The sequence below is a fragment of the Pleurodeles waltl genome, chromosome 11, assembly GCF_031143425.1.
Source record: "Pleurodeles waltl isolate 20211129_DDA chromosome 11, aPleWal1.hap1.20221129, whole genome shotgun sequence".
NCBI classification, from domain to species: domain Eukaryota; kingdom Metazoa; phylum Chordata; class Amphibia; order Caudata; family Salamandridae; genus Pleurodeles; species Pleurodeles waltl.
Window position 1 is genome coordinate 323,783,242 of NC_090450.1, and position 25,879 is coordinate 323,809,120.

At 44.2% G+C, this 25,879-nt stretch overlaps 1 long non-coding RNA gene across 1 annotated transcript; it reads left to right on the plus strand.

The window, feature by feature from the left end:
• The first annotated feature begins 60 nt into the window (after nt 1–60).
• On the plus strand, nt 61–9,399 carry LOC138265671 (uncharacterized). Its single transcript, XR_011199401.1, has 4 exons — nt 61–90; nt 1,036–1,235; nt 5,859–6,114; nt 8,008–9,399. It is a non-coding gene; the product is annotated as an uncharacterized lncRNA (long non-coding RNA).
• The last annotated feature ends 16,480 nt before the right edge of the window (nt 9,400–25,879 follow it).

A 25,879-nucleotide genomic window follows, 5' to 3' on the forward strand; every position in this document is an offset into this window, starting at 1 on the left:
GATCATCTACTCCACATTCTTGTCTCAGGGTTTTGTGCACAATGCCCTTTCACCCTGGCACGTAAAGACAGAGTGGACAGAGTGGTCAAGGTAAGGGCTCGACGAGAGGCTACAGCGCAGACTTATTCAAAGGGACGCCCTCTGCACGACACGCGTCTCTGCTCGGGGGTGTGAGCGTACAGTGAGTGTGGGTGACCTGTGCTACCGCAGATAAAGCCAACCCTGGGGAAAGTTCCAGAAGCGACTGAGGAATTCTTTTCAACAGTACATGGTTGCTCTACGTTTTTCTCTCGCATGAGCTTCTCTGTGCCCTTTGAACGTACGTTGTTACCGCATCCAATTATGGAGCAGTCACCTATTGGTTCGCATTCCTCAATCTGAACTCCCCTTGGGCCCTGTAAATCACTTTTGATAATCCTACCAGTTGCAGTCCTTTCCTCGAGACAGAAAAAGTATTATATAGAAGGTTGTCCCACGTTTCACGGTGCCTGATTTCCGGAACATCTGTGTATTATAAGAATCCGAATCCTGTTGTTCAATCACATTCATGTTTCAATTTCAGTTAAATTCAAGTCATTATGTACTTTAACAAATGTATTTTTTCACATAATTAAAGTCTAGCTGTGAAAGCACGTCTGGCATTTCAATCTCAGGGTTCCTCTTTTACAGCAAACCTCTCCTAGAGTGAGCTCAAAAGTGGTAGAATTCAGACCACCTCTTGGTATCCTTTGAGATATAATACTGCATCTGGGTTACATTCGGGAATGGGAGGAATCGATGTTTTCTGATTTTGTACTGGATATCAACGGACACTATGCTGGTCGTGATTCTACAATGTGGGCTTTACAGTCCCTTGGGGTGCATGATTTATGATTTAATGAGGATACTTTCATTTCTTTGTAAAGGATTGTGCTAAAAGTGGGATTAAATGCTTCTAGCAACGCTCGCTCTTCTTCAATTGGGTTTTCTGCAGCCACCGCCTTTTTATCGTCGTTATCTTCTCGTTTTGAATATTACCTATGGTAAATATTTCAGCCTCCATCTGGACGTATGGTTTAACTACATCTCCCATCCGGGAAACAGCACTAATAGCGCGGTCAATGCATCGATATGCATTGACCACGCTGTCGCTGCCACGTGTATCCGTTTACTACACATATGCGTGGTAACGGTAGAGAGAGCAGTCCGGCGAAGGAAGGAAGCAAGCAGGAAGGAACAGCGACCAGAGGAGAGAGGTAAGTGGGGCCGGGGTTGGGGAGGGAGGGTTGTGCTAGTTTTTAGGACAGGGTGGGGGATCGGGGTAGGTTTCAAGGGTTTAGGGCGGGGTGGTGGGACGAGGTCGTTTTTAGGACATGGTGGGGTAGATTTTAGGACAGGGTAGGTTTTAGGGCTCAGAGAAGGGGTCGGGTAGTTTTTGGGACAGAATGGGGTAGGTTTTGGACAGGGGAAGGGTAGGTTTTCGGGTTTAGGGTGAAGGGTGAAGGGTTTTAGGGTTTAGGAATTTTTTAGGACAGGGTGGGGTAGGTTTTAGGATTCAGGGTGGGGTAAGGGACAGGATAGTTTTTAGGACGGGGCAGGGTAGGTTTTAGAGTTTAGGGCGGGGGGGTCAGGATAACTTTTAGAACAGCGCAGGTTAGGTTTTAGGACAGGAGTAGGGTAGGTTTTAGGGTGAAGGCAGGGGCCGGGGTAGTTTTTAGGACAGGGTGTGGTAGGTTTTAGGACAGGGTAGGGTTTAGGGTTTAGAGCGGGGTTGGGTAGTTCTTAGGACAGAGCTGGGTAGGTTTTAGGACAGGGGAAGGGTAGGTTTTAGGGTTTAGGATGAAGGCACGGTCGGGGTAGTTTTTAGGACAGAGCGGGGTAGGTTTTAGGATTCGGGGTGGGGCGGGGACGGGGTAGTTTTTAGGACAGGGTGAGGTAGATTTTAGGAAAGGGTAGGTTTTAGGGTTTAGAGCGGGGTTGGGTAGTTTTTTGGACAGAGCAGGGTAGATTTTAGGGTTTAGGGTGGGGCGGGGGTTGGGATAGTTTATAGGGCAGGACAGTGTACGTTTTAGGGTAGGGGGTCGGGTAGTTTTTAGGACAGGGCAGGGTAGGGTTTGGGACAGGGCAAGGTAGCTTTTAGGGTTTAGGGCGAAGGCAGGGCCTTGAGGTAGTTTTTAGGACAGGGTAGGTTTTAGGGTTCAGGATGGGGGCTGGGGTAGTTTTTAGGACATGGTGGGGTCGTTTTTAGGACAGGGTAGGTTACAGGGCTTAGGGCTGGGGTGGCGGGGTCAAGTAATTTTTAGGAACAGGGCAATGTAGGTTTTAGGACAGGGTAGCTTTTAGGGTTTGGGGGAGGTGTAGTTTTTAGGACAGGGCAAGTTAGGTTTTAGGGTTTAGGGCAGGGGGTCAGGTAGTTTTTAGGACAGGGCGGGGTATGTTTTAAGACAGGGAAGATTTTAGGGTTTAGGGCAGGGGGTCAGGGTAGTTTTTAGGACAGGGCGGGGTAGTTGTTAGGTTTCATGGCGAAGTTGGGAGTAGTTTTTAGGGAAGGGTAGTTTTTAGGCCAGGGTAGGTTTTACGGTCTAGGGCAGGGTCGGGTAGTTTTTAGGACAGGTGGGCTAATTTTTGGGCCAGGGTAGGTTTTAGAGTTTAGGGTATGGTGGGGGTCGGGGTAGTTTTTAGGAAGATTTGGGTCAGGTTTTAGGACAGGGCAGAGCAGGGTATGCCGGGGGTGGGGGAAGGGCTCTGGGCAGGGGTTGGAAGGGGCAGTTTTAAGGGCTTGGGCAGGTGGAGTATGATGTCAGGTTTAGGGGGCAGGGCGCGGGAGGATTTACAATGCATGTTACTTTACCAAACATGTTTTTACAAAGGCATGTTGTAAAGGCCAGCGTGGTAAAGACACAGTCGTTGTAAAGACTGCGTTGTAAAGGCATGCATTGTAAACGCATTATTGTTCCATCATACATCCCTCCCATCCAAGCTGCTTTTATTTTGGTCACTTGAGTTAGGGCTCTCTTTAAAATAAATACATCCACTGGAATATCTTGGCACTTATGTGACCTATTATCAAGCCTTCACTGCTGTCAGTTGGGCACATTAATCAAATGTCTGCTGTGATATGAATATCTTAGATGGGCAAGGTCCCAAGGGGGCACCAGTGTAGGGCACGAGAGAGACCATAAGCCTCTCTGGGGCATATTTATACTCTGTTTGCACCGAATTAGCGTCATTTTTGTAAACGTTAATTCGGTGCTAACAGAGTATAAATATGCCCCTCAGTTTTCTAAATACTTTCAGCAAAATGCTGTTCCCAGGTGAACTCCTATTCCCTTTGCCATCCCTACTCTTATACTGAGCATCCACAATCTTTCACAATGCTTGTGGTTGAGGGTCTGTTTGTAGATCCCTGTTAAAAGCAGGTTGAGGTAAGGGTTGGTGAGAGGGTTATATGGTGGATATCGTATGGGTATACTTTTTTAGTAAATGTTTTATGGTTACACTGTTATAGTGACTATGTGCTTGTGGAGTTCTTTTCTAAGCTTTATAATATAAATTTTCCTTTGGCTGAAAAGAAGCATTGGCAAAGCAAGTGGGTCTGCTGGTGCCTGCCAGGTGTAGAGTGCTGTGTTGCACAGAAGTAGTGACTGCACCAGATGCATGTGTGCCAGGTAAAGGTACAGTACAGAGCTAGAGCAGTATTGTGTAGTACATGTGAGATTAGAGCATGTGCTGAGTGTATGTATGTCTGCGATAAATACATTACATGAAAGGTGTAGTGCTGTGCAGTGCATGTGCAATGACACCATGTGCTGGGTGTTTTTGTGCTTGCATGAAGAACAATAGACAAAGGGTGAAGTGTTGTGCAGTCTACAAATGGGTAGTATGTGTGTGCAGGCAGTGTGTTTATTTGCAAATATTATACAGAGAGTGCACAGTACTGAACAGTGCACACACACTGCATGTGTGTGCTGAATGGAGGTGTGTCTGCAGTAACACAATGCATTGAGGTAACAGTACAGGATATGTCTTCTGTGAAAATACACTGAGTGCAAGTGTACCTGCATTGATACATTACTTGGAGGATCCTGCATTCCATTTTGGGAAGCCCGGGGCTGCCTGGTGAAGACATGAGGAGTAGAGGAATACCCCCATATTTGTGCATTGCTGCATTCCTGTGAGCTGGGTGGGATACACTCTGGAGGAAGGGAGAAAGAGACTCCTCCCTTTTTTACACTTCAAAAGGTTGCTCTTTGATTCAGTGAAAGATCAGAAGATAGGGACCTGGACACATCTCAGGAAGGAGATGGAGCTGATAGGGGAATCATAAAGAGAATGATTGGGAGCCAGGAATTAACCTTTTGATGCACACATGACTCTAGTTGCTACCCAGTTGTAAACTCTAGTTACTTCCACCTCAATGATCACAGCGATGCCAACTCCCTCGACCTCCTGGAAAACTTGCACAACATTTGGCTTAAGCAGCTCGGCATGGACCCTGCTCACATCGCAGGACACATGCTCGACCCCATCTTCACCTCGAGGGACAGAGTCAGGTACATCCACGCCGCACCACTCACCCGGTCCAACCACCACAACGTACACTTTCCCATCTCTGGACCCACATATCATGGCTCCGGGTCCCACAGATCCAAGCAAAAAAGGTAGCAGGAGACCAGTGGAATAGCATTCTCCTCTCCCACCTTCCAGACTCTACACACGACCCTGAACGAGCAGCAAAGAGCTTCTCCCAGTGGATCAGAGAATGCCCTGACACCATCACACATGCCAAGACAGCCAAGGTCAAAGAACAAAGCAAAAGTGTAAGCTGGTTCACCAAGGAACTGCACTCCTCCAAATGCAACAGCTGACAACTAGAAAGGAAGTGGCACATCAGCAAAAAAACAGAAGACTGCACCAGCTTCAGGACTGCCCTCAACCAGTACCATCACCTCTTGAAAGAAACCAAGAAGAACACACTAGCAGCTCACATCAAAGCCAGCACAAACCACAGCAAATAACTATTTGCCATCATGAAGGAGTTCACCAATCCCTAAGCCACTGAGAATGACATCACTCCCTCCCAGGAACTGTATGATAACTTTGCAGACTTCTTTCTTGTCAAGATCTCGGCTATGTACAAAACTTTGAATGCCAAAGCTCCACTTCAGACACAATCAGCCAGCTCACATGCACAAACATGAACCCCAGACACCTTCTCACCCAATTAGCACCATGCAAGGCACTATCTCCATCATGAACTCCATACACTTTGGAGTACGCACAGACCCTTGCCCCTACCATGTTTCAACCTCAGAAGCAAGATAATCGTCGACAAGCTCATGAAGGTCCTGAATATCGTCTTCACTACTGCCTCCTTCCTGGAAGTCTGGAAACACGCTGAATTGAGGCCCCTCCTGAAAAAAACATCCTGCAACCCAGCCAAACTGAAGAACTGCAAGCCCATCTCTCTGCTCACCTATCCAGCAAAAGTTCTCGAGAAAGCAATCAATCAGAAACTCACCCAACACCTAAAAGATCCCAATCTCCTGGACCCCTCCCAATATGGATTTTGAACCAAGCACAACACTGAGATAACCTTTATTGCAGCCACGGATGACATCAGAGCTGTTAGACCTGGCATCCTTGGCTTAGTCTCCCCTGTCTTTTTTTGCCTCAGCTTCGAATGTTTTGACTGTTTGCTGGACTTTGTTTTTGCTGTGTTTTGGTACTATGGGCACTTTACCACTGCTAGCCAATGCTAAAGTGCGAGTGTTCCCTGTCTAAATTGTATGTAAAATTGGCTTTTCTATGAATGACATATTTGATTTACTAGTAAGCTTGATTTGTCTCTTGCATCCATATGGGAAAACATCCATCAGAGGAAGGAGATTTGGAGAGCCATCTCCCAGAAGGTGCAGACCTTGGGGGTCCACAGCCGGCACAGTGCCCATTGTTGCAAGAGGTGGAAGGACCTGAGACGCTGGGTCCAGAAGATCGCAGAGGTTCAGCTGGGGCTGTCCTCCCAACGTGGGCAGGGTGCCTGTCGGAGCATGACCATCCTAAGAGCAAGCATTCTGGCAGTGGCATACCCAGATCTTGATGGGTGTTTGAGGGGAGCACAGCAGCCACAAGGGGGTGAGTACAGGACATATTCCTTTCTGTCACATAGCCAAGTTGATGTGATAGGTTCTGACATCTCCTCCTGATGACTGGGGATGGACCATATGAGACACACAAGATGAGTAACTGTTTGTATAAATATGTAATTTGTTGCATACTGATGTGCCTTGCCTATTAGCCCAGGGACCTAGGACATAACTGAGTACAATCCACAGAACAATTGCTCTCCAGGGACAGCACATGGCTATGTACAGTAATCAATCAAGGAAGGTTTGTTGTTGTAGTTGGTGTAAATTCCACACAACAGACCACTACTCCTCCGAGTTACAGTCCAAAGAAAAAGAAGTGATGGATCACTGTCCGCAGCCATGTGTCTGGTCAAGTGAGTAAATTGGCATCTGCTCCCCAGAGGCCACTTACTTTCAGTGTGTGATGAGTGCTGGTGCCTTACTACTGTCTGTCATTTGAAGGTGGCATCACACATGTGACAGAGCATACATTGTTCTTTGGGTGCAGCTACAGATCAAAACTTTCCTTTGGTAAGTGGGGGAAGTACATTGACATGATTTATGGCCCATCACTGTTGCCAAAATTCCTTGTGCCGACATATTAGCATGTGGCCCGTTCTCTTTTGACAAAATGTGTACACTGTTGTTTCATGCATCGTCTACCTGTGTTCACAGAATTATTTCTGTATTCGCTCACATATATTTGCATGCCAACCTGTCTTTGGATTTGGATGTATGTAATGGGGCTGCATTTCATGTGGTGCCACAGACAGGAGTGCGTCACCATTTATTATTGGCTGACACATATCCTCATCCGTCATTTGGCATGTGCAACTGCAGTATCAATGAGGGACATGACAGGTAGGACTAGAGGTTTTACACACAATGTTCATTTCCATTCCATTGATGTGGCCTCATGTGGCAAAGTGCACTGCACATGTGAAATGGGACAGAATTGTTACCTGACTCTTGGCACGCATCATGGAGTGACTTGCAGTTATGTTGGAATTACACGTAGTTGGGTACAACCATTCATCCACGGTCATCTGGATTTGCAGGACCAAAATGGAGACTGTGATGTAGCTTCCCATTGGGCAACATGTCGAGGGCCTTCTACAAGTGCTTGCAAATCCCTGGGCCTCTCCAACTTACAAACGACTGGTGGCTTCTAAAGATACAATCAGACTATGTCATTGTAAGGGGTGCCATATAGTAGTGGTAATTTCCCTGAGGCTAGCTGATTCATTGTGTTATGGATTTTAGAGACACATCTCCCTGTCAATTTGCACATTTTGACTACAGCGTACATTTCCATGCCAAATATGTAGTATATCTTAGCAACATTAGTACTACCTCCATGACTCAATTAGGACAATTTACTCATGGTGAAGTGTGCATTGTTGACATGCTTCCAGTGTGACATAAGTATTCCATGTCACCTTCTTCAGGATACTGTACTGCAGCCAGCAACATGGCAGGATTTGCAGCATCATTTCTTTTTGTTGAGTTATTGCATATGTGACAAAAAGATGTCTGCATGACCTTGCGTGGGATCTGTTGGAATGAACTTGGTATTGGCCTACTATTGTATGAGAAGAGGTAAAGGTATGCTCCATGAGGCAAAGCATTGAAGGTGATATGGTCTCCTATTTGTTCAATGGTTACTGTGATTGCACAACTTCACCTATGCAATTAGAGTTGTCTGAGATCCTGATTTTCCTGTGGGCAACTGTTGACAGTCCATATGGCGTGCATGCATTGGTATGGTTCATGTAGGAGCTACCTTGATGTAGTTTGTTGCAGGGGCCTACATGACGTCATGGTAATGTTTGTTAATCACTGCTGTTGTTCAAGTGTGATCAGGAACATATGGTGACCCTTTTCCCCTTTGTATTTGCAGCATCATCCCAGGCAAGCAACGGAGACAGGGCGAAACCAAGCGGGGAACCACCTTGCCATGGTACCTCCAGTCATGACACCACCGACATGGAGGGAACCAGTGGCCTGGAAGGTGAGGGAAGTGCCATAGAGTACACAGGATCAAGCTCGTCATCTTCAGATTCTATCTTCAGTGGCCACTCCCTAGTGGTGGGGGACCCATCAGAACCTGTTCCTGTACCATCCTTTTCCACCACCATCAATTCTAGCACCACCCAGTTGGCCCTGTCCACTCACCCAAGAGGGTGGGCATCTCCTTTGCCCCAGGTACCTCCTTTGCCCCAGGCATCTTGCTAGCGCAGGTCTTTTAATAAAAGTTATTAATGAGTGTTTATGTATTTGAATAATAAGTTTGTGTAGAAAATAAAATAACGTAGAAAAATAATGCATGCATTTGAAAATGTGATCAGAAAGAATGACCACCAATGTTAACAAAATGTACTAATCAATGATTTAATATCATGAAATGTTGGATATATGTTAGACTAATGCAGTAATATGTCATATTAAGGGTTATGCAGTAGTTTTTAATTGTAGGCCTTAACTTAGTGAGTGTCTTGGCCTACTTGCCAGGCCTCATGTAAAAGCTGTATTTCTCAGCGTTTAATAAAATGGCTGTCCAAAAAAAAGTTAAACTGTGAATTTCTATTGTATTTACTAAATATGCTCATAACGGAAGCTTCTCGCTTGAACCAACTGCTAGGATACGATGTTCTTACTAGTGCAACATTTTATGTGTAATGTGTGTGAGACTGACTTTCCCAGGACAAGAACAATGAAGATACTGACTAGAGCAGAAGCTGCAACAATATTGTTACCTGACAAGCCGGATGATGAGGACATTGCAAGACAAACCAATCAAAGACATGTGAACGAAGTAATATCAGAATTCATAGATTTGGGATTTTAGTTTTATTGGACAGAGTGCGAACTTACGATTAACTGACCAATTGGGATTTGAGGGATAATTTAACAGTTTTGACTTAACAAGAGTACACAGAGAGAAGACAGACATTATACCCTTGCCTTCATTCTGCACATTTCCCATTTTCTTTCTGATCAAGAGGCTATTACTTTCTTATTGCGTCTTGACAGGAGACGTGTTTAACTTTAATGCTAAAGACTTTGCCTTTCCTAAATTCTGATGCTGAATCCTGATGCTTTGCTGATCGACTATTGTCCTGAGGACAAAGACTGATTCTGTTTTGCTGATCCACCCTGAGGATAGGTATAAACCTAAACAGTGATTATTATGTATATTTGCTTTTTCTTTCGAGGTACTTTCTAGGTACTAACTGCGCTATTTGATAGAGCCATAGTTAGATGTTTTCCCAAATTTGTGTTACTAAATTGTTTTGCATGAAGACCAACATGCTGATGCTCATCTAATGTTAGTTAAGGATCCTCACTAATATATTATGATAACAGGGACTAATGCTTGGTGAAATTCTCTGCTAAACTTCATGTATGTTATCACATTGACACAGCTGACTTTGCTATTGATTTGCACCATAACTTTAGTATGTGTTGTTGTTCAAGCCTTGATTAGATTACGTTTCTTCCGCCGCTTTGGACAACCAGTGTTGTTTCTGTATATGTTTCATTTGATATTGAGATTAATCTACATGACCTTAGCATTGTTAATACTGGGAAATAAAGATTCTAAACTTTTACTAAAAGGTGTGGTTATTCATGTCTGAAAGGTCATGGTGCATGAAAAATACTGACTCCATTGATTATTGATTTATTGATTACTAATGATTATTGATTATTGTGTACAGTATTGATTATTGATTATGTACTAGAGCTATGGTAAGAAGAACTTAATTGCGAGTCAAAAGGTTCATCGACCAATTTGTGTCCCCTTGTTTACTTATTAAGGTCTGACGCGCTAACAGAGATGGTAGCAGACTGATGGTTAGTCTCCTTAAGAGCTTACCATAGATGTCCGGTATAGAATAATAAAAGAACAGACGTAGTAGCGGTTTGATGAGTTGGTCCTTTGAGAGTTCATTATTATTGAGATTTGGATTTTGTTTTTCAGTGATGATAATTGGAGAGAAAATGATGTTCACTTAAGTCCAGAAATTACTTTCCCAAATCCTGGATCCTGCTAATGGTTATTTGAGGCTGTTCCATGTGTTCTAGTGATAGTGTGAATGAAATAGGTTGCGCTTGCACAGCTTATGCAAATTTCAGGTAAATTGTGGGGTTTGTGAGGATTTCAGGGAGTCTGCGTACTCCAAATTAAGTTGTAGTAGGAGTATGCGTACTCTGCAGTGTGAGAGTAGGGAAGTCGTTGAACCTCATATGTGTGTGGTGCTTTGTGCTAAAAAATTGTCCACGTGGTTCTTGATGTACGGACCCTGCATGGTCTAAGACTCAGGAGTATGTTGGAGAAGTGTATGAGACACTTGGGTTTATGTTGTAATCTGTTTGGTTTAGTAGGTTGATCGGGCGTGGTCAACAAGTCAGTGTGTAAATTAAAGTGAGTGAAATACATTTTTTACTAAGATTTGGCAAGTCATATGTGCACCAGGACAGAACCATTAATCAGCTGAGAGTAAAATTTGCGGGTCAAATTTTGCTTGCGAATCTGGGAGACCGAGAAAGAAGGAGTAGCTGTAAGTGCGGGAAGAGCCATCAGTGAAAAATCTGTAAGGTTTCTGAAGTGACTGTGTTACCTTTCCTGTAGTAAACCAGCAGATTTGTTTTTGTTTTTTGATTAGTGCTCACAATATTTGCATTAGCCTTGTGTGAATTGGAGTGAAGGGAAGACAAGCCTCAAGACTTTGTCAGCCGCAGTATGTGTGAGTGTGACATCATTGGAGCCTCGCCTAGGATAGGTCGGTTAGTGAGAAGGGTCGCGCACGGATTGGCATCCGTCTGTGAGATGCAATTGGTTGAGATTGTAGGTGAAAGGAATCTTGGGATTAAAAGTCACTTCCTGATTTGATTTTGAATAACAAAAATGTCGAAAAGATGAAGTTTTTCAAAGCGTTAAAAAATGCTATAAGGGGAGATACGTATATTTCAACGGGTTTAGGCGAAGCTACACCGCCAGAAAGTACACCGGCTTTCATTGTAATGGAAGAGAAGGATGTCGCGCCATGTCTTTGGCTAAAGCAATGATGCAAATTGACAGACAAAAATGCAACTTAGGGGCATATTTACACTTGTTTTGTGCCGAATTTCTGTCATTTTGTTTTACGCAAATTCGGTGCAAAACTAACTCCATATTTATACTTTGGTGGTAGACCCGTCTAGAGACATATTTACTGAGTTAAAGTACATTTTTGGACTCGGAAACTTACTTTGCGTCAATGAGATGCAAAGTAGGCGTTCCCGTGCAACAAATGACTCTATGGCATTAGCGCCATATTTATCCCTGTGCTAAAATCAGGCACAGGGTGGAGGAGGGGTCAAATAATGGTGCAAAGCTTGCTTTGCACCCTTATTTAACACCTGGGTCAGAGCAGGTGTTAGGGCACCTGTGGGCTTATTCCATGGTGTTCCTCCATGGAAATACTCCAACAGGTCCCCTAACACCTGCCCTGAGCCAGTTGTTAAAAAATGGGGCAAAGCAAGCTTTGCCTCATTTTTTAACCCCTCCTCCCTCCCATGCACCATTTGTGCATGGAAGTATAAATATGGCGTTAAGGACATAAAGTCATTTTTTGCACAGGAACGCCTACCTTGAATCTCATTAAGGCAAGGTAGGTTTCCACATTCAAAAAATGACTTTAACTCCATAAATTTGTTGTTAGACCGGTCTAGCGCCAAATGATAAATATGGAGTTAGTTTTGCACAGATATTAGAGTAAAACAATGACGCTAATTAGGTGCAGACAGAGTATAAATATGCCCCAAAGTATCTCCACTTAAATCACAGTACTGTCAGAAAGTAGTGAAATATTTGGGTCACCAGATTGAGAAGGGTTGAAGAAAGATATCCAGAGAAAGGATTACAACCATACTGCAGATGAATCCCCCGACTACACAGAGAGATGTCAGGATGTTTCAGGGAATGGTAGGTTATTGTTATCAATGGATTACAAATTTCTCAGTCATTTCAAGACCAATGTAGAAGCTGACTCATAAAGAAGTCACTCATCCCATAGTTTTAGACCAGGATGAAATGAAAGCGTTCACTGAATTGAGAGAGAGTGTATGCAGGGCTCCAGCATTGGGTATGCCTGATTACACAAAACCTTTCAAATTGTTTTGACATGAGCGTGATGCATGTTTTTGTCTGTCTTGTCCCAGGTCCATGGAGGAGAAAACCGCCCAGTAGAATATTTTTCAGCTACTTTGGACCCAGTTGTAGCAGCCTTACTAGATTGTTTGGGTGCAGTTGCAGCAGTTGGTCAGAGCCTTACAAAGTGTGAGGGCATTGTGATAGGACATCCCCTGAATGTAATTATCCCTAATTCTATTGAGATTCTACTCACAAGGACGAAAACCCAATATTTGACTGGTGCAGGGATGACTAGATATGAAACGAGTATTCTAGGATCACCAAATGTATCATTGAAAAGATTAACCCGGTAACCTTACTTCCGAGAGAAAATTTCGAAATTGAAAAAGAGGAAGATGTTGAGCATGATTGTCTTGAAGTAACTGACTTTTGCACAAAACGAGGCCTGACATTATAGATACCCGATTTTTAAGAAAATGACCAAATTATCTTTGTTGATGATTCTTGTCTGAGAGACAATACAGGGACACTGAGAGCAGGATATGCTGTGTGCACAATTACAGGTACTTTGGAAGCTTCTTGACTTTGAGGAGTGTGTTCTGCCCAAGTAGGGAAACTGGTAGCCCTTACTAGAGGTTGCCATGTCTTTGCTCAGCTGAAGGTTACAATCTATATGGATAGTCAGTATGGATTTGGGATAGTCCATGATTTTGTCCAGTTGTGGTCACAGAGAGGTTTCCTGACCTCATCTGGTTCACCAGTGAGAAATGGTGAGAGAATTAAAGAATTGTTACATGCTATTCAAATGCCTGAAAAGATTGCCGTGGTAAAATGCAGTACACATCTGAAGTCGCAGTACTTTGGGTCATTGAGAAATGGATATGCGGATCAAGTTGCAAGGTTTTGCGCATTGAACTGTATATCATTCAAGGACAAGTCGGAACTGTTACCAGAAGAAGATGAAACTTGTACAAGCTATGCATTGAAAATAATTGACACTTTGGAAGAATTAAAAGCGTTGCAGAATAATGTTGACAGTGAGGAAAAACGTTCATGGAGCAAAATGAAATGTGTGCAGAGACAAGATGAATTGTGGGTTTCAGAAGACGGTCAATTGGTTTTGCCAAATAGCCTGTTGTCTCAGATGGCGAGTTATTTTCATGGTCAAGCACATATTGGGAGGGATGATTTGATTGTTCAAACATGATTGGTTCAACCCAAAGTTTAGACAAGTTGCTGAAGCAGTTTGTCATTGATGTGTCATTTGCCAACAACTAAATGCAGGGAAAGGGACAGTGGTTAATTTGAGCCACATTGAGAAGAGTGGGAGGTCCATTCAGCAGAATGCAGATGTATTTTATTGAGATGCCTGTTTCTGGAGGTTTGAGATATGTGTTAGTGATTGTATCTTTAGTCACTGGATTGAAGCTTACCCTACAAGAAGAAATGATAGTCTCACAGTAGCGAAACTATTGCTTAGGGAACTGATACCATGTTTCGGGTTTCTGATCTCTTTTGAATCAGTTATGGGAAGTCACTTCATTAATGAAGTAATAAAATTACTTTGTGCAGCATTGAACATTTAGCAGAAGTTGCATTGTAGTTACCGCCCTGAAGCATCAGGACTGGTGGAACAGATGAATGGTTCACTGAAGTCAAGAGTTGCAAAGAAGTGTGCGTCCACGAATTTGAAATGGTCTGACGCATTGCCTTTAGTATTGATGTCAATGAGAAACACACCTGACAGGAAGACAGGATTGTCGCCAAATAAGATCCTCCTGGGCAGAGCAATGAGGTTATCAGCGGTGCCTGCAAAAGCACTTGTCAACATTACAGATGATATGGTGTTGGATTACTGCAAAGGTCTTGCTGATGTAGTTCGCTCTTTTTCTCAGCAGGTGGAAGCCACCACACTGCCACCAATCCATGACCCAGGACACAACTTGAAAGCTGGGGACTGGGTTGTGATCCGAAAGCATGTGGGAAGGACGTGTTTGGAGCCTCATTGGAAGGGACCTTATCAGGTAGTTTTGACAACTACCACAGCTGTGAAGTGTGCTTGAATTCCGAACTGAATTCATGCAAGTCACACAAAGAAAGTGGCATGTCCACTGGATCATGAAGTAGCGTTGTTGAGAGTACCAACAACAGTGAGACAAGTCTCAGGGCGGGAAGGAGAACAAAGGGGAACAGAGACTGGATCTGAGCCCGTTGAGGACGGTTCAGTCACTCCTTGAGAGAGTTGAGGCAGGAGACCTCCAGGAGGGTGATGGAGAGCCTATCTCAATTGAGGCAGCAGGAGAGCCTAGTCAGAGGAGGGCTTTCTCAGAAGCAGATGATCTTGAGAGACAAACAGAGCAATTGCCTGACCCAGAAGGGGAAGCAGTTGAGGTGGATAAAAGTAATTGTGATCTGACTCCTCCTGAACCGGTTGCAGGTTCGTCAAGAGAAAACACCACAGAACAAGGAGAAGGTTCCAGTACGCCTCTGAAGAAAACACTGACAAAGGGTCCACTGAAAGTAGATAAGTGGCCGGAGTCGCAAGTGGAGAAAGGGAAAGTGGTGGTTGTTGAACCAACAATCGAAGACGAAATAGATACCACACGAAGAGAAGATCTAAGTGAAGGAGAGCTGAATGGTGATCGAAAATTGAAAAGAAAGAGAATAGCTAGTCGAAGATACGCAGGTCCTGAATGGGCGTATGCAACTACAAACGAATGGCAACAAAAGTTTATGTCTTTTTGTTTTGGCACATGAAGGCAGCTACTGAACTGAACTGTTGAAACAATCTGAGAGAATTCTTTTGAGAAAGAGACTGTTGAAAATAACCAGAAGAGACATTGATAACCTGATTTGACTTTTGAGACCTGATTTTGACAAAGCTGCTAACCGATTTTGACAAGGGATCCTGGAAGTGAGACTGAACTGCTGAAAGAAGAGTTGTCTATTTTTGATTTTTGCTGCAAGTCTTTCCAAAATGTTCTTCTGCTTTCTGACTTTTTACAAATCATGAGAAACATTAGTCAACAAAGTAGAGATGCTAGGTGCTGTAAATATATGAGCATTGGTTTGGCGATTATGTGTGGGATATTGTTTGTGGTGTTGATTGTAGGTATGTCTGTTCTTCATAAGATAGAAGCCAACCATACTTCTGATTTTGAAACAATTTCTGCACTAATAGCATTAGAGAAGTTTAGGTTCAATGAGAAATATTTGCATGAGGATACTAATGCGCAGGGAGAACTTTCTTCTAATGTTTTCTATCGCTTATTGAGCGAGTATGTTGAGAGAATGGATGCAAAGAATTGCTTTGTGTGTACGCAGATTCCTTTATCAGTCGAGGAACGAGTCACCTATCATAGTCTGCCTTTAACCTACGGGATTAGTTGTAGTCTATTACTACCAGGAGTACAATCAGTACTTTTACTCTAATTATGATGTAGTGTTTTCATTTGTTCCTATAATTAGGTATTGGAGTAGAGTAGCTAAGGATAATGACATAGTAATATTGAGAGATTTCTTTGAACCTACATTGACTTTTGGCACAGCGTATGCAATAGGAAAAACCTGACACGCTTGCTTCCATCTGTAGAGAAAAGTTTCTTAGATCACACATATGACAGGAGAAAATCATTAAAAGAGAAATTAGAAAAAGGCTTAGAGAAAAGGACTTGCAAGAATGATTATGCTTATAGAGCAATTAAAACGCAAGGGAATTTAGCTTTAGATACACAACCCATAGGGAAACTTTGTATATATAGGCCTAAATTGCACACTGACATTTTATTCGTGGGAACAAGTGAATGTAGGCATCTGTTTTTGTTTCAGAGTAAATGGACATTTATATTGAATGGACAAGACCCTGCTATTCCAGGGATGAACTACATGTTCTTAATGCTTATTACCGTCTTCCAAGAGGATGTTGTTTGGAGATAGTTTTCCCAAAGATTTATCAAATGGAGGATTTGAAAAGGTTCCCGAAAGTGACGGAATTACATCATAAGAGACAGAGGAGGGAGTCCTCTTCTGCCACAGTGGGAGATATATTTGGAGCAGTGATTCCTTCAGTGGGAGTCATTCTGAATTCAATAAAGATTCGAAAGTTGTCTACTATTGTGGATAACATGCTGGCAAATTTTTCAGGATCCATACTTCTGATAGATACTGAATTAGATTCTGATAGAGCTATGACTCTTCAAAATCATTTTGCTTTAGACATTCTTTTAGCGATGGATGGTGGAGTCTGTAGAATGATTAATTCTAGGCATTGTTGTTCGTATGTACCAGATAACAGTAAAGAGATGGGGGCCATATTTATAGGCCCATAGCGCCACAGGAGCGTCACTTTTTAGTGACACTCCTGTGGCGCTAAGCACAACAACGTATTTATAATGTGTCATTAAGCCACTTTTTGTGGCCTAATGCCACCTTGTAAATATGGCCCCTTCCCACACAGCACTGTGCGTGGAAGCGACGTTGTAGGAGGCTGGCCTGGTTTGTATTGGGTACCTTGTCAGGTCCAGTTATCCCTTATTAGTGAAGTAGTAGTGCCTCTAGCAGCTTAGGCTGGTAGAGATAGATATAGCAGAGCAGCTTAGGCTGAACTAGGAGACATGCAAAGCTCATGCAATACTACTTATAGTTACACAGTACCTATATACAAGGAAAGACAATACTTAGTGTTACCAAAAATAAAGGTATTTATTTGGGTGACACAGTACCAAAAATATCTTAGAGACAATACTCCTTCTGGAGGTAAGTATTATACACACTATATATACACTAGATACCAACATTAGACAAGCAAATAGTCATAGAACAATGCACACAATAGGAAATGCTATAGAATGCAAAGGGAGAAAATAAGTCAAGGGGCAACACAAACCATACACTAAGAAAGTGGAATGCGAATAACAAATTTGCCCCTAGACAAGTGTAGTGTGTGCAGAATCGCTGGGAAAGTAAGAATACAGTAAAGGTAAGTAAATTACCCCACCCCAGAGTCCAGAAAAGTAGGAGTAAATTACAACAAGTTTCCTTAGGACACACTACACCTCGTGATTGGGATTTTGCAGCAATCAACCAAGTCTGCAAGGAACAACTGCTGGATTCTTGGACCTGAAGACCTGCAAAGGAAGAGGACCAAGTCCAGAAGTTGAAAGAAGTTCCAGGAAGGACAGGCGCCGCTGCCAACCCAGAAGAGGGTGCAAAAGAAGAGTCCCCAGTAAGTCGAAGACTGCAGGAATGCACCCTAGGAAGATTCCAGCAGGTTTTTGCATGATAGTCCCATGACGTGAAGATCATTGCAGATGTAATTTTGTGCTGGAAGTTGCCAACAAGCCTTGGCTACGACAAAAGTGTGTTTTGTGTCAAAATAGCACTGGATGGACCCAGGAGGGACCTGGGGGCCTCACCTCTGTGTGAGGGGAAAGAGCAGGCTCTCATCAATTTAGAGAGCACTCAGGATACCAGCCAGCACCCCCGGAGGTCCCAGGACACAGGGACAAAGGAGATGCAAAATGCAGTTGATGCATCACAACAAAGGAAGGTACCACGCCGCCAGAGAACAACTCAGCAAGTTGAGCATCGCAGGATGAAGTGCTGGGGACCTAGGCCAGACTGTGCACAAAGGAATTTTGCAAATAGTGCACAGAGGCCTGAGGAGGTAAAGAAGACACAGTACACAGGGTTACCATTGCTCTCGGGGAAGACAAGGTCTTAACTCCTCCAAATTGTGTCAGCAGGACCTCAGTACAGTCTATGTCAATAATGTCTACGCTCAGTGTCCTTAGGAGCACGCTTGTTGCTGTGAGAGGAATCCAAGGGTACCAGTCATCGTCATGAAGGTGCCTGCTTGGAGCAGGCGAGTGACTCCGTCACTCCACAGGAGATTTCTTTGGCCCTTCTGATGCAGGATGAAGACAGAGAGTCCCCAGAGCATGCACACCAAGGAAACTGTTGCAGTTGCTGACTTAGAGCTGAGGTTGCAGAAGAAAAGTATCTCTTGTGGATACTTTGTTGCAGTTACAGAGTTTCTTGGAGCAGGCTGTGGTTGATCCGAGGTCAGAAGAGTCTGAAGTTGTCACAGAGGATTCCTGAAGGAAACTTGCAAGCAGAATCTGAACAGAACCCACAGAAGAGACCCTAAATAGCACTGAGAGGGGGATTGGCTACCTTATCAGGTATGGACCTATCAGTAGGGGTCTCTGACGTCACCTGCTGGCACTGGCCACTCAGAGGCCACCAGAGTGTCCCCACACCTTGCAAAGCAAGATGGCTGAAGTCTGGGTCACACTGGAGGAGCTCTGGGCACCACCCCTGGGGTGGTGATGGACAGAGGAGTGGACACTCCCCTTTCCTTTGTCCAGTTTTGCACCAGAGCAGGGACAAGGGGTCCCTGAACCGATGTAGACTGGCTTATGCAAGGAGGGCACCATCTGTGCCCTTCAAAGCATTTCCAGAGGCTGGGGGAGGCTACCCCTCCCCGGCCGGTAACACCTATTTCCAAAGGGAGAGGCTGTAACAGCCTGCTCTCAGAGGAAATGGTTTGTTCTGCCTTCCTGGGACTGGGCTGCACAGCCCCAGGAGGGCAAAACCCTGTCTGTAAGGTGGCAGCAGCTGTGGCTGCAGTGCAAGCCTCAGAGAGCTGGTTTGGCAGTACTGGGGGTCCATGGTGGCGTCCCCAGGATGCATGGAATTGGCTCCCCAATACCAAATTTGGAATTGGGGGACAATTCCATGATCTTAGACATGGTACATGGCCATATTCGGAGTTACCATTGTGAAGCAACATTTAGGTATTGACCCATATGCAGTGAACGCTTGTAATGGTGTCCCCACACTCACAAAGTCCAGGGAAATGGCCCTGAACTATGTGGGGGCCCCTTTGCTAGTGCAAGGGTGCCCTCACACTTAGTAACTTTGCACCTAACCTTCAGCAAGTGATGGTTAGACATATAGGTAACTTATATGTTACTTAAGTGCAGTGAAAAAGGCTGTGAAATAACGTGTGTGTTATTTCACGCAGGTTGAAATGGCAGGCCTGCGCAAGGGTTTGTCTGAGCTCCTAATGGGTGGCAAAAGAAATGCTGCAGCCCATATGGATCTCCTGGAACCCCAATGCCCTGGGTACCTAGGTACAGTATACTAGGGACTTATAAGGGGGGTCCAGTGTGCCAATTAAAATTGGTAAGTGAAGTCACTAGCCTATACTGACAAATGTAAAAGCAGAGAGAGCATAAGCACTGAGGTTCTGGTTAGCAGAGCCTCAGTGACACAGCCAAGCACTACTGACAACACATACATTAGGCCACAAACTATGAGCACTGGGGTCCTGGCTAGCAAGATCCCAGTGAACAGGCAAAACACACTGAAAAATAGGTTTTTATATATGAGCACTGGGGTCCTGGCTAGCAGGATCCCAGTGACACAGTAAAAACACACTGACACACACTCACAAACAGGTCAAAATTGGGGGTAACCATGCTAGAAAGAGGCTACTTTCTCACACACCCCTGCCAAATGAAGGACAATAAGGCTAACCTTGGGCAGTTGAGACTTTATTGTCTAAGTGGTGATAAGTGGAGAGTAGATCTGCAATAGAGTGGTTACTCACTTTATCATCCACTATATGGTTACTTCCCTGTGGGGATGTAAACCACCCTGTTTAGAGATGTTTACATAACCAACAGTGTGAGTGTAAATTCTCAGAGTTCCTATGAATATGTTTTAAAGTTGGGCAGTGGGATTGGTCCACTGGGCCTATGTCAAATGCAGGAAATGCTAGACAGGGATGCTATCTCAATAAAGCCATAGCTGGGCAAAAACTTTGTCCATATGGCTGTAAGAGAGAACAGGGTTGATGTTTCTCTTGAGTTGGAGCAGGGCAGGGCTGCTGTCTATAAGCTACATATCGGGACAAGGCTTCTGTCCTAAGTGTTTAGACGCAGTGCAGGGCTGCTGCACTAAAGTTTCTCTGGGAGGGCTGGAGGGATGCTCCATATTTACTAAAATGGTGCAATTTTGCACATCTGGATTGGTAGTTCCACAGAGAGGTACTTTTACCTCTGGGAGTCCAGCTGTGGTAGCTGATGGCTCCCTTGGTACAGGTTCCACCCTTGGAGAGGTTTCTCCCACCACAGGAATAGTATCCTTAGTGGCAAGGTGGAGAAGGGATACTTTGATACCCCTCTTACCTGTTGGTGGAGAGGGATCCTGAGATTTCAGGCCTTTTTCTCTCCTTTGCCTTTTCATTTCACCAGAAATGAGAGGAAGCAATTCCGCAGGGATACCCAGCATGGATACTAAACTCTACCTCCGCCCAACCTGAGGCCTATAGGTCATTCCCGATGAGACAATCTATAGGTAAACTAGGTGATACTACCACCTGCTTAGGGCCAGTAACTCCACACCAACTAAGTTGAACTACAGCTAATGGGAGGGACTGAGTAGAGTTATTGACATCAGTAACTGGGTACTTCTGTCCAAGGAGGTGTTGTGCAGGTGACACCAAGTTTTCAGTCACCAAAGTGATACTGACACCTGTGTCCCTGTAGGCCTGGGCCTCAACACCATTTAGTAAGATTGACTGCCTGTACATATCCATGTTAAGGGGACAAGAACCAATGTGGCAAGTCCAATGCCACCACGTGTGACAGAAACTGCCTTAGGACTGTCTATCCCAGTTTCTATTATGGTCCCAAAAGTGAACCTAATTACACCTTTAGTTTGACTATCACCAGTAGTCCCACCACTGTTACCACTACTGCTAGGGGCACTAGAGTCTGATGTCTTAGTGATGGTAGGCTCAAGTGCTTTACCTGTGCAAGACTTATCCCCTAGCCACTGGCCTTTATTTCTACACACATAGCACCAAGGCTTTTTCTGACTTTGTGAAGAGTTTGAAGAAGATGAAGAAGTTTTATCCCCACCCCCAGAGGAGTGTTTTGGACCTGAAGAAGGGTCTTTATGTTTACTTTTATCTACATGCTTGTCCTGAGATTTTTCACCATCTTTCTTCTTGCCATCCTTGTCACCCCTGTATGAGCTTTTCTGCTCACCCTTGTTCTGACTCATTTGTCTGCCTTCTTTCCCAATTATTGGGGAGAGGTCAGATCTGAGGCCACAAGATACTGATGTAGCAAGTCAGACACACAATTATTCAAAATATGCTCTCTCAGAATCTAGTTATATAGGCTTTCATAGTCAGTCACCTTACTGCCATTTAATCAACCTTCTAGGGCCTTCACAGAACAGTCTACAAAGTCTGTCCAGTCCTGTGATGACTCCTTTCTGGTCTCTCTGAACTTAAGTCTATACTGTTCAGTGGTTAACCCCAGACCATCCAAGAGTGCATTTTTAAGAATTTGGTAGTTATCTGCATCATCCTCTCTGACAATCAGAAGTCTGTCTCTACCTTTGCCAGAGAAGGATAACCACAGGATAGCAGACCTCTGTAGATGAGGGACCCTCTGAACTTTACACACCCTTTCAAGTGCAGCAAACCACTTGTTGATGTCATCACCATCCTTGCAAGGAGGGAAAACTTTTTGCAGATTCCTAGAATCAAATGAAGGTTCCCTAACATTTGTATTCTAAAACTGCTGCTGCCACCATGGGGAACTAACCCCAAACCCTGCCTCTCTTTCTCCACAGCCAGGGATTCCCTGTCTAAGGCCAACTGTTGTTGCATTGGCCTCAGTCTAGCCTCCTCTAACCTCAGCTTTCTGAGTTTTTACAGAGGCAGACCTATCTAACAGGGGCCACTCTAGTGGCCTGGCCTCTAGGGGTGAAGGGAGCCCTACTTGTGTGTGAACCCTTCCCACTACCAGTTATACTAGGGGGCTTGTTGACAGATAAGTCTATGGAAGGACCCTCCCCAGGATTGTCATCTTACTCCTCTGAGCACTCCTGGTTGTAAGAGTCATCCTCTACCTCTTCCCCTGTCTGATCTGTACCAGTGCTGAGTCCCTGGTCATCTTGGAGGAGAAGATTTAAGAGGAACTCCTTATTGGGGTTCTTCCCAATCCCTAAACTTCTTTCAATACAGAGTCCCCTCAAACTTTTAAAGTTTAGATTCTGATAGGTAGTCTTGACAACTCTAGGGGTAGCTTCTACAGAAGACATATTGAAAGAAAAAAGTTTAGGAAAGTGAGTAAAAAGTTAGTAGAATAACAGAGCTAACTTTTTTGGAGAAAAGAAGAAAACGTTTCAGAACTTTGTAAAACTTTTGCGAAGTTTAAAGAACTTTTAAGAAAGTTAGAAAATAGTTTCTAGGTATATATTATATATTCACTAAGTATTGTAGCAAGCTTTTCATGTGAAAAGCACAGGTAACAAAGTGGTAAAGCAATTGCAAATACTTATCCCACCACTGCACCACCAATGTAGGAGGCTGGCCTGGTTTGTAGTGGGGACCTTGGGTACTTACACCTTACACCAGGTCCAGTTATCCCTTATTAGTGAAGTAGTAATGTTCTAGCAGCTTGGGCTGATAGAGGTAGCTATAGCAGAGCAGCTTAGGCTGAACTAGGAGACATGCAAAGCTCATGCAATACCACTTATAGTTACACAGTACTTATACACAAGTAAAGACAATACTCCGGGGCATATTTATACTCTGTTTGCACCGAATTAGCGTCATTTGTTTCACTCTAGTTCGGTGCAAAACTAACTCCATATTTATACTTTGGTGCTAGACCCGTCTAGCACACATTTATGGAGTTAAAGTCATTTTTTGGAAGTGGAAACCTACCATGCCTTAATGAGATGCAAGGAAGGCGTTCCGGTGCAAAAAATTACTCTATGGCTTTAGCGCCATATTTATACTCCCGCTAGCAGGATCCCAATGACACAGTCAAAAACATCATGACACTCACTCACAAACGAGCCAAAAGTGGGGGTAACCATGATAGAAAGAGGCTACTTTCTCACAGGCGTGCAATGGGTGTTGCTGTGGGCGTGCCACAGCAACACCCATTGCACTTTTACGCTGCCTCAGATTTATGAAATCTCGTAAACCTGAGACAGCGCCAAAATCTAACGCCTCCCCCAGGGGTGGAGTTTTTTGCTATTTCTATGTGTGTTGCATTCTGCCGCACGCATAGAAAAAAGCAAAATGCCAGAAATGATTGTTTATGTGCGGGAAGGTGTCCCTTCCTGCACATAAACAATCTTTTGAAAATTACGCTTTGGTACTTCTGTGTGTACTGCATTGTGCAGCACACACAGAAGTTCTAAAGTGCCATTAGTGATTGTTTATGTGCGGGAAGGGACGCCTTCCTGCACATAAACAATCACACCCCTCAACGCAGACATCCTTGCACGATGGTGCAAGGATGCCTGCGTTGGCGCTGGCAGCTAAATTTAGCGCCAGTGCAGGGGGAAATGCAGCGGTGCGCTGTACCCCTAGGTTTCTAAAGGCATGTTTAACACCTGTACAGAGCAGGCGTTAAAACGAGGCACACCATTATTTATAATGGGCCTCATTGTGCTTTGCAGGATTAGCGTCAACATTTTTGGCACTAATCCTGCAAAGCACAAAACTAGCGTAAAAAATGTTGATGCTAGTTCCCTAACCACCGTCATGGTGCGCCATATGTTTAATATTGTGCACACATGGTGACGTTAGAGGGGGCGCAATGGGCCGCAAGAAAAGTGGTGCTGCAGTGGATGCAGTGCCACTTTTCTTAAATCTGCCCCATAGCGTTCATCCTCAATTTCATCAGTCAATCATGCTCCAACACAAAAATCCATGAACTCTCTGAACTCACCCACACACTTAGAAGTTTGCAGTATGTCATACAAGACTGGCATGTTGCATGAAAAAGAAAACTACAAAACCACTGCTGGAAAATTAAAATTGGCACTTAAACAGCCATCTCTCCAATGAGGCCAAGGAATCATGAGCATGTGTCTTAACACCTTTATGACACTGACAGGAAGTAACTCACACTGCTTTCAGTTTAAGATTGAACTCTAGAGCTCTTAAGCATGCCCTACTGTAAATGCTCTCCAAGACTTCTATGCTGCATGCAAATCAAAGCTACAGAAAAAGATTTCGAGAAATTAAGTACAGTTGTTTTTTATTTTACAGGGTGAACACCAAGTTACTTTAAGTGCTTTGCCCAGAATCACAGGATGTTATGCAAACACAGTGAACTGGACTGTGTTCCCCATTAGTTACTAAGGCCCTGATTTATACTTTTTCACGCAAAACTGCGCTAACGCAGTTTTGCATCAAAAGGTATAGTAACGGCGTGCACCATTCCAAGACGCCATCTGGGCACCATATTAATGGAATGGCACACTCCGGCGCAGAGGGTGGGATAGTGTCAAAGAAATTGATGTTAGCTGGGTGGGGTTGGCAGTATGGGAGAAGGGGGATTTGCACCAAAAAATGACGATAACCTGCCTAGCGTAATTTCTTGACGCAAAACCTACCATACCACATGACTCCTGTCTTACAAAAGACAGGAGTCATGCCCACCACCCCAATGGCCTGCGCAGGGGACAAGTGTACCCTGGTCATGGCCATTACACCCAGTGCCGTGTAGTGGGGCCCATTTCAGGGCCACAATGGCACTTTAAAAACATAACTCAGAATACGTACCTCTACTTACATATACGTACCTGGGATGGGGTCCCCCATTCTCCACTGTCCATCTGGTGTGGGAGGGGTGTCCCTGGGGCCTGGGAAGGGAACCTGTGGGCTCTTGGCCCACAGGTCCACTAATGCCGGCCCTGATCCAGGCGTTAAATAATGGCGTTAAGGAAGCCATCCCATTCACCATTTTTGCACATGGGGATAAATAAGGCGCCTGGGCCTTAGAGTCATTTTTTGCCCAGGAATGCCTACCTTGCATATCATTGACGCAAGGTAGATATCAGCAGGCCAAAAATGACTTTAACTCTAATATTTTGACGCTAGATGGGTCTAGTGTCAAAATATAAATATAGAGTTGAGTTTGCGCTGATATAGCATCCACAAAAATGATTCTATTTCAGCGCAGAGTATAAATGTGCCCATAAGTCAGTAGCATTGAACGTGTTAAGCCACATCTCCACCATGTGGACGCACCATGCCACATGAAAAGAAACATGAAAAACTAGAATGGTCTGCATAACTTCTTTTCACATAGGGCACTAACCGACAGCCCAGTCCCTCTATCCCCCATGATTCACAAAATCCTAAGGCATCGTCTTGAACACAGAACAGAAACAATCTGCAGAAATCAATCTGCACCTCGTTGTATATGCAAAAACAATGGTTCTCAACAACAAAGTTTTCATTAGGCCTACCTGTGCCAGCTTCAGGTAATGTTTGCGCCTGGCGGGCCTGCTGACTAGGAGGCTCTTTAGGGTGGCACACAGTTTGCTTTGCTCATAACTGTGGAACTGGTGTCGAGTCCATCAAAAATATTTCACTGGTGAGTGTACAGCTGACTCAAAGCAGCAATTTAATACCATTTTTATTGGCATAAGTGTGTGCTGCCTAAGCTTTAAAAAATGCGCACAAAGGGCAAGTATAAGCACAAAAAAAGGCATCCCCCCAGTATTTTCCAGCACAAATGGCAAAAATAATGCCCATTTGTACGGGAAATATCCCAACCTGGCAACAATATTTGTGTTCTACTGC